The following is a 10,218-nucleotide window of genomic DNA, read 5'->3' as shown; positions in this document are numbered from 1 at the left end:
ACCTTGTGGTAGGGCCTTCTCTTGGAGTTCACGCTCCCAGTATGCGAGGCCTAAGCGTCTCCTGGCTCTGTTACTTATCAGCACCTTAGCGATCTTGCGACTTGTAGTTCTCCAGGGAGTCCGGTTATGCCTTACTGGGTCATAGAGATCCCGGTAAGCTCGGATCCGGTGTCTGGTAAATGCTTCGGGGTGAGCTGGTTAAGCTCCTCTGCCCCTTATGTACTAACTCGCCACTCGCCTTCGGCCTACTTGGGCCCTCACTAGGCTATACACACAAACGGCAGCTTGCCGCGCTTCACCGATCTCATGGCGCCGGCACACCTTAAGCTCTATCTGGGCTCCCTGAATCTAGCTAGCAGGAGCCTCGTGCTCCACTGCTGAACTATTAACTGAGTTCTCTAGACTAGACTGAGCTCCACTGCAGACTGACCTCTCTTAGGCTTCTCTACTGCAGGAACTCTTCAGAGGAAATGAACTGCCTAGCTCCACCTTCCCTATTTATATCCCTAACGGGCTCCCTCTGTTGATCTGAGGTGGAAGGTGGAGATGTGTGAATGTTTATGGGGGCCTCTTGTGGAGGGTTCCATCAATGCACTCTTCTAGGATCTGTGATACCAAGCGCAGCGGGGCGTCACAGATGCTATTGACGATGAGGTTTGGTTGCGCCTTCCTGGACAGAGACGGGGTACTGGAAGCACGTCAACAACTGCATCCTCAACCACAACTCTGGCTCTGACCACAAGTCGTGGTGGCTCTTCAGGTCGCATGGGCTCTAAGCCTTGTATAGCCTGGGCATTTTTTCAGATCGATAAGGATGACCCAACTCGTGTTATCTGTAATATTTGTCACCAAAAGCTAAGTGGAGGCCAAAAAATCCATAGTTTGAGTACTTTATGCATGTACCGTCACATGGATATGAAGCATAAGTTGCAGTGGGAAGCTCACCGTGCTACAATGCGGCCTAGCGGGCCGGGCCAACCACTGTCTGCCCCATCTTGTGCATCCGCAGCCTCTTCATCCTCTGTGACTGGGGGGACAGCAGTCACACATGTTTTTGGACGCAGACCTGCCACCTCTTTACCCGCAACAGCCAGTGTGATTGGCAGGTCGTCAGTTCATTGAGAAGTGGAAACACCTGCTGGTGTTGAGCGCACTCCGACATCGAGAGCACCACCTTTGGATCAAGGCAACCTAACATGTCCGCCTGCATCTTCCTCAGAGACCGGCAGTTTGCCGGGGACACCCTTCTCAACCCCGTCTAAGCACAAAAGCCAGCCCTCGATCCCTCAGATGTGGACAAGTAAAAGACCATTTCCTCCTAGCCATGAGAAAGCTAAGAGGTTGAATTTTACCATCTGCAAGCTCTTGGCTACAGAAATGCTTCCTTTCCGCCTGGTGGACACAGAGGATTTTCGAGACCTTATGTCCATCGCAGTGCCCCAGTACCAGATGCCTAGTCGGCACTACTTCTCAAAGAAAGGTGTGCCTGCGTTCCACCAGCATGTCGCACACAACATCACCACTTCTTTGAGAAACTCTGTGTGTGACAGGGTGCATTTCACCACAGACACTTGGACGAGTAGGCATGGACAGGGGCGTTACATGTCGCTGACTGGGCACTGGGTAACTATGGTGACAGCAGAACAAGGGGCTGCTGTCCAAGTCTTGCCGTCCCCACGAGTTGTGCGTAAATCCTCTTTATCTCAAAGTTCCTCCACTGCTTCTGCCTCCTCAACCTCCTCTTGGTCCTCCACCTGCACCCAAAGCCTGTCTGGTCATGCCACAAGCTTTCTAACTGCGCAGAAGGGATCCTGCACACCAGGGGCGGACACAGACTGTAGTGGGCCCCTGTGCAAGAAATTTTTGGGGGGCCCCCCCTGCGCTTCATAAGGCAACAAAGTTATGTAAACATAACCCCCCCCATGTGCAGCTCACCCCCCCGTGCATCTCCCATCCCCCCCGTGCATCTCTCATCCCCCCCATGTGCATCTCTCACCCCCCCATGTGCATCTCTCACCCCCCCGTGTGCATCTCTCACCCCCCCGTGTGCATCTCTCACCCCCCCCGTGTGCATCTCTCACCCCCCCCGTGTGCATCTCTCACCCCCCCATGTGCATCTCTCACCCCCCCCCCGTGTGCATCTCTCACCCACCCACTCCTAGTTAATTAATTGTATTTAAAACAAATAAAACTTGTTATACTTACCCCCATGCGATCCCTGCAGAATCCTGGCGCTCGTCCACGTCGCTGCCACCACGTTCTCCTGACGTTCGGCCATGTGACGGTGCCACATGCATAGCCATCAGCTTTTGTTTTGGCCAAAAGATTTTTAAAGCCGCCACCACGATAAGGTAGACTCTTCTGGCCGGGCCCTACTCTAACCTATTAAAATTTTCTTAAAATATCCAATACTCTTTTTAGATATATTTTTATTTAGTTTTCTCTAAGGGAATGTGTCATATACATTTTTTTTTTAAAATGACCAATAATACCACATACAGGGAATACCGCCACACCATGACCAGACCACATATTACCACAACATAGTGACTGAATAATACCACACAGAAGGGGGAAAAACTGCCACACCATGACCAGACCACATATTACCACCACATTACTAATATTACCACCACATTACTAATATTACCATAAGTGTCATTATACACGGGAGCTCTATACATGGTATGTATAATGTAAGTGTCCAGGTAATCTAGTGATCACCAGTGACATTATACACAGGAGCCCGGTACATAGTATATAGTGTAAGTGTACATGTAATACAGTGATCACCAGTGACATTATACACAGGAGCTCTGTATATAGTGTCAGTGTACAGGTAATACAGTGATCACCAGTGACATTATACACAGGAGCTCTGTATATAGTGTCAGTGTACAGGTAATACAGTGATCACCAGTGACATTATACACAGGAGCTCTGTATATAGTGTACAGGTAATACAGCGATCACCAGTGACATTATACACAGGAGCTCTGTATATAGTGTATAGTGTACAGGTAATACAGTGATCACCAGTGACATTATACACAGGAGCTCTGTATATAGTGTCAGTGTACAGGTAATACAGTGATCACCAGTGACATTATACACAGGAGCTCTGTATATAGTCTACAGGTAATACAGGGATCACCAGTGACGTTATACACAGGAGCCCGGTACATAGTATATAGTGTAAGTGTACATGTAATACACTGACTCACTGGTGACGTCTCTAGGTGAAGTCCTTCAGCTACGCTTTTCTCCTTCATCCAGCACAGACCGCCATCACGTCTTCCAGCCAGGACTCGTCTCTGCATAAAATAACACAGTTATCTAGAGCACATTCCCCAACTTCTACATTACGCAGCTGAATACAGACGTGCATCCACCATCAATATATGGTTAGTCATTATGCAACCTACCATTCCAAATATAAATTGTAATCCACCACGGTGCCCCCATTAACTTTAAATAGGCACTTAATATATAATTTAATTAGAACCTCTACTCTTTCCGCCAATTTGTTACCAGTTACACTCCTGCATCCGCAACGCCCCCTACTCTATACTTCCAGCTCCCCGCATTCATTATTTACATGCACCCCCTGCCGCAATTCATTATATCATGTCCGTGCTCTCCCCACCCCATCATCATTTATCATTTACTGTCCCCCACCCCACATTCATTATGTGCAGCTCGTTATCCCCCTACTCCCAATTCCCCCATGTACAGCTAATTTTCTCCCAATTCCACCATGTGCAGCTCATTTTCTCCCAATTCCCCCATGTGCAGCTCTCATCCCCCCATGTGCAGCACTCACCCCTTCATGTGCACATCCCTCATCCCCCTCCCCCCCATGTGCCCCTCTCTCATCCCCCCCATGTGCCCCTCTCTCATCCCCCACATGTGCCCCTCTCTCATCCCCCCCATGTGCATCTCTCATCCCCCTCCACCACATGTGCATCTCCCATTCCCCCCACTCCTAGTAAATTGTATTTAAAAAAAAATAAAACTTGCTATACTTACCCCCATGCGATCCCTGCAGAATCCTGGCGCTCGTCCAAATCGCTGACACCAGGTTCTCCTGACTTCCGGTCATGTGACGGTGCCGTCACATGACCGGAAGTCAGGGGAATCATGAAAGCGCTGCCGCAGCAGCGCAGCGCTGAGATGTCCCGGACCCGGCTCTTAGCATGGGGCCGGGGGCCCCATGAGGAGAGAGACGCACAAGAGGGGGGCCCCCAAGGGGGCCCCTACTGGCTGGGCCCCATACTGGAGTCAGGGCAGTCATGCCCTGATGGCGGCCCTGCTGGAGGGGCCCCCTCTCCCTCGGGGCCCCCGTTCAATGAACCGGCTGCACGGGCGGTAGTTCCGCCCCTGCTGCACACCCCTTTACTATGCTGGCAGCAGGGCTCAACGTCATCAGGCGGTTTTTACTTTGAAATGTCTGGGAAATGTGAGTCACACAGCTGAGGAGTTGTGGACAGCTCTGGAGACCCAGTTTCATGAATGGTTGTCTCCACTGGACCTGCAACCAGGGAAGGCTGTGTGCGACAATGCTACAAACCTGGGTGCGGCCCTTCGCCGGGGCAATGTCACACACGTGCCTTGTATGGCTCACGTGTTGAACCTGGTTGTCCATCAATTTTTAGCCCACTATCCCGGACTAGATGGCCTTCTGCAGACAGCACGGTCGCTGTGTGCTCACTTCCGCCATTCGCATCCCGCAGCTCTACGACTTACATCTCTACAAAAGTCGTTGGGCCTGCCAGTTCACCGGCTGAAATGCGATGTGCCGACACGGTGGAATTCAACTCTGCACATGTTGCAGCGACTGTGGCAGCACCGACAAACCCTGGTGCAATACGTACTGACGTATAGCCTGGGCCAATGAGATCCAGAGGTGGGGCAAATCACGCTGCAGGAGTGGTCTCAGATCAGGGACCTATGAAGTTGACGCGCCCACTGGGCCATGGGATACCCGGAGCTGGGCCGGTAGACGCCGGGGGTTGTAGTCACTGTGGCGGTGACCCGGTCCGTGACCCAGGGCGGTCAATCCAAGGGTAATTTGTATATATGGGTTTTATAATGTCCGACTACGCCACCTCTGGAGTGCGGCAAATGGGGCCGCCGCTGCGGAACAGTCCTCTGAAGCTGGTGGTTTTGCAGCAATGGTATTATTACTCCCCACAGGAAGAGTGTAGCTTCAGGGCAGTGTGGGTGGATGATGGTGGTTGTAGTGCAGGGAGTCAGTAATGAACACAGAGTCCATGTGATGCAGTCCCAAGATCTTTACTCACAGTTGTTGCAGTCCAGATTACAGGTACCAGAGCAATCTCCCCCGTCGTGCTGTGCGTACTCAGTGAGGGGCTCAGTCCACCCCCAGATAGCTCTGGAGTACTTAGCAGGAGCCCCTTCTGTGTGTCCTTTCTCTGGCCTTCTCCCTGCACCTCACACCCAGTGACACTTCTATCCGGTATCCTCGGGCCTTGGCGGGCGACGTGTGTTCCGTCCCCTGGGTCCTATGTGGCTACCTTCTTAGTGAGACTGGTGTGGACTTTGGCCTGCAGTACATGAAATGCTGCAGCCTCCGGTTTCTAGTTGAGCCTTGCTGTTTCTCCGCTAGTTGAGGGACCGGTTCCCCTTATCTGGCCTGACCCCTCTACCTCCTGGTAGCAGCGGGAGTACGGGTGGCCTTCTGCACAGCCCATACCCCTAGGGTCCCTTTGGTTCCTGGAGCCTTCTTGCTCCCACTCCTCTCTTCTTTCCTTCAGTCCTGGGCCTCCCAGGCTAGGCCCGCCTCCGGAGCAGAGCTCATGCAGAGCCTCTGCTCCTGTCACTTTTCCTCCTCTGACTGGCTTGCTCTTTCTAAGATGGCTTCCTATTTATACTCTCCCTGTCATGTGCTCCCCTAAGCACCCACTACATAGGACCGTCCCAAAAGCTAGGGACCTGGGACTCTGCTCTCCCTTAGGAGTAATCTCGCCCTACCCCCACTGCGGGTATGTGTTGGATGCAGGTGTTAGGGTCCCGAGCCATACGCTTTCCTTACCTGAGGGTGAGATACCACACCTCTGGGTGAGATGCAGTAACTCTGTGGCGACTGAATCCTCAGGGGCGCCACACACCCTTTTGCACAGTTTTGAAATGGTGACGAAGATGTTTAGTGCTGACGACGATGCCATTATCAGCATGACTATTCCGGTGACTTACATGCTGGAGCACACATTAAACAGAATTCAGAGTCAGGTGGTGGGACAAGAGGAGGTGGAGGAAGTAGAGGAGGAGTCGTATGCGGAAGGGATAACATCTCCAAGGTCCAGACGGTCGGCAGCACTAAGGTGGCAGGCATGGGAGGGTGGGAGAGAGGGATTAACCAGGGCACATGGTAGCAGCCAAACTGTTGAGGAAGGTGCAGGAGCCGAGGAAGAAGTGGAGGACGAACTAGCGATGGGCATGGAAGACTCATCAGATGAGGGAGACCTTGATCACATTTCTGTTGTGCGAGGTTGGGTGGAGAGGGCAGAGGAAGGAAGCATGATTCTTACCTCGCTACCAACACAACAAGGACTTGGTTCTCCTGGATACGCAAGACACATGAGTGCCTTCTTGCTGCACTACCTGCAAAATGACCCTTGGATTGTCAGAATTTGAAGTAATCCTGACTACTGGGTTGCCACACTCTTAGATCCCAAAAGTAAATTTGCCGAAATAATTCCTGCCATAAAAAGGGATTTACGCATGCAGGAGTATCTGCAGACGCTGTTGCAGAATCTTACATGTGCTTTTCCACAAAACACCAGTGGTGCACGTAGTGAATCTCACAGTTCTAACTTGCCAACCGTTGGACTGTCGAGTCTTCATCACTCAAACTGTAACAGTAACACAGTATCTGCTGGTAACAGCAATTTTGTGGAATCGTTTCACCACTTTTTTAGACCATCCTTTGCAAGGACACAGGAGACAAGAAGTCTGACACATAGTCAATGCCTAGAGAGGATGGTACAGGAGTATCTCCAAGTAAACATTGAAGCCATGACTGTGTCACTGGACCCTTGCTCATTTTGGGATTCCAATCTGGAAAAATGGCCAGAGCTCGCCACTCACGCCTTGGAGACCTTGTCATGCCCCATAGCCAGCGTTCTCTCTGAGCGTGTGTTCAGTGCTGCTGGTGGTATGCTGACAGATAAGCGCACGCGGCTCTCCACTGATAATGTAGACAGACTCACGTTCATAAAGATGAACAAATCATGGATTCGCAAGGACTTTTCTACCCCTGTGTCATCCTGGGGAGACTAAAAGCTTGAGGATTTCGTAAAATCACCTCACCAACCGTTTTAAGCAACTGTGGGGCAATTGATGCCACTTAACCCTAGAACGCATGACCATAAAAATCTACACTTTCACGTACCTGGGACCTTTTAGGCCCGTGTGCAAATAACATGGAATAACTCAAAGTCAAATGACAAACAACTATATACATGAAGAATACCTAGAGTTTCAAAATTCTAACTAAAAGAATCTTGCAGAAAATAGAAAACAACTAACAGGGCGGGCCTGCGAGGCCCCAGGTATGCGTTCTAGGGTTAAGTGGTGTCTGTGCCACAATTTTGTGAAAAAATGGAGACTCTTTTTGGAGTCCCCTTGCTGTGTCTTACGTGACGTTGTCATCGTCAATTCCAGGTGAGTTGGGTCGCTCCCCCCCCCCTTTTAACTGTAAGAAACTACATACACTATGGCTTGGGGTAACACAGATGGTTGAGTCTGAAGAGCTGTTTACTCAGAGGTCTGCTCCAAAGCTTCAGTGTCTGCTAGTCAGCGTAGAATTTTTAACTGCATCTAGCCTAGGCAATACTTTGGGCGTAGTAGCCAAGCTGCGAAGCAAGCTGCACCGCCTGTGTATCTAATAAGAATTTTTAAATGCATCTAGCCTAGGCAGACTGTGGGGACCCCCAAACAAACCCAGACGCTCAGGCCCCCTACCACCACCCTTTCCTTGACAATACAATAATGTAATTCTTACAACTGGATGGGTGAGGATCGGTCACAGCTTTATTAACTCTTTATACTCATTCCATTAGAAAGGAATTTTATTTCTAAAATAATTCAGCTTGTTGCAGCATGCCCTGGGTCTCCACTCCAGCAAGTTGGCCAACAAGTGTAACTCTCCAACTTGTCCTTTCTATTTCCAGGCCACGGAGGATCCTGCGTACTCGTATGCAGGACTCTGACCCCCACCTATCACTCCTAACGCTTGTTCCACTCCGTCCTTTAGTCCTGACAGGAATATGTCCAGTCCAATATCCATTAAGTGAACACCATCGGGCCGTATGAGACCTGCTTTATCTACCTCCAGTTGTCGGTGTCGTATCACTACACTGTCTCTGTCTCTTCTAAATTTTGCCATCCGAATATTTATTACCCGCCTTGTCCGTTCGATGGCCGTGATGTCTTGCGCACCTTGCCATACCGCTATCGGCACAATCTCTGACCATACTATAGCTAGTTTTGTGAAAAATTCTCTGAAGCGCTCAGTGTCTACTTTCATTATTGCCATTAGTTATGCGCTCTTGTGATGACCTAGGTTGTTTCCCCGGGCCTGTATAACTAAGATGACCAGACCTCTTGCCTCTCTCCCTACCTTGATTACCTCCATTAGTACCTGTGGCCATAGCAGGCCTCTAATACCTCTCCAGTTGAAATATGTGTTATGAAACTCTAATTTCCTCCCGCCTGGGCGGACTTTCGCCGTTTTTTCTGCCAAATATATATACGAGTGGCCTATCACCCACACTGTTGGCTTAGCGTCACCTGTAAAAGAAACAAACCACGTTAGGATAACAAGTCCGGTCTTATGTATCTCGCCAAACACGTGGATCGCCATATCCCTATCCTCTGAACTTCCGTTTCTGACAGTCCTGCTCTTGCTGCTTCCGTGGCCGCGCCTATGCGGAATGAGTGTGTGCCATAATCTTTGGGGTAGTTCCCTGCCGATGTTATGCATTTATTAAATATAGCTTGAAACTGGTATTTTGATAATGGCGTTCCATCAATGTGTGATAGGAATAAATTACTTTGTGATCTGATGGTTATATATGTTTTTACTATTGTTACCCGACTCAGTGTACCGTTTGTGGGTTGTAGAAGTACCCAAGTACCCCTGCCCGCTGGAACCGTTTTCGATTGGCGTATGCGTAGACGTATTGCATTATTGGCTATGACTACGTCCTGGTGTAATAAGCCTCCACTGGTGGTAATTTTGGATTGAGGGACTAATTCGCTTATGCATAGCGCCCCGAAGAAGGCGATCACAAATGCAGTAGACAGTAGTGTTGCTTCAAATTGTGAGTGTCATGTTAATGGTGTTAGGGATATGATGTGAGAAATCAGTTTTAGTGACACGGGACGGGACGTCTACACTCCTGACTTGGCTGACGCCTTTTCCACCCTTTTATGGATTGTCTGATGATGAATCTTTGTCACATCTCCCCAATTCAGTAGTTGGAAGTGAAATGCTACTCCGGTCAGACACCGCTGCGCTGACGCCCCTGATATGCCCCTCATCATTAGCTGGTGGAGAAACTCTATGGTGACTTGTGATCTGGCTTGTTCACATTGGTCAACCCGTCTGCCTGCTACTAGTCGTGTCCACTCTTCCCATGCCTTACCGTATGCTTGCCACGTCGACGGGGCAACTGACGCTCTGATTAATGGCATCAACTATTAGCCACTAGATCCCATAGGGAGGGTGGGCAACTGCTGCCCAATGGGTGGGCGTTGGGGAAGAGCTCTGTGAAAATCTGCCAATTGAATTGTTATAAAGCATTAGCAGCAGCTTTACACCCCTCAGCATAGTGGCTAGCGTGGACCCATACATTGTATTTTAGGCACAGGAATGCTAGCCAGCGAAGTAGGCCTAGTACTGGGAGAGACGATGAGGCCATCTTATTAATGCAATGCTCTAGGCTGGTGTTTTTTGTTATGAAGCGTATATTTTTGTTAGCCAGGCGCGCCCCATATTTCTATTGCTACCACTATTGGGAAGAAAAATTATTTTCAGGGCTAGATGCAGCTAAAAATTATTATTAATTTCAAAGCTGGTGGAGGTCAGTATAGATGGCCTAATACAATGAGTACCACACACTGCTAGAAGCCGAAATATTTTTTCAGAGCTAGATGCAGAAAAAAATTATTTTTAATTTGCAACCTGGTGGA

This window comes from Phyllobates terribilis, unplaced genomic scaffold (assembly GCF_046119375.1).
Source record: "Phyllobates terribilis strain yellow unplaced genomic scaffold, ASM4611937v1 Scaffold_362__1_contigs__length_1925733, whole genome shotgun sequence".
NCBI classification, from domain to species: Eukaryota; Metazoa; Chordata; class Amphibia; order Anura; family Dendrobatidae; genus Phyllobates; species Phyllobates terribilis.
This window is presented reverse-complemented; position numbering follows the sequence as displayed.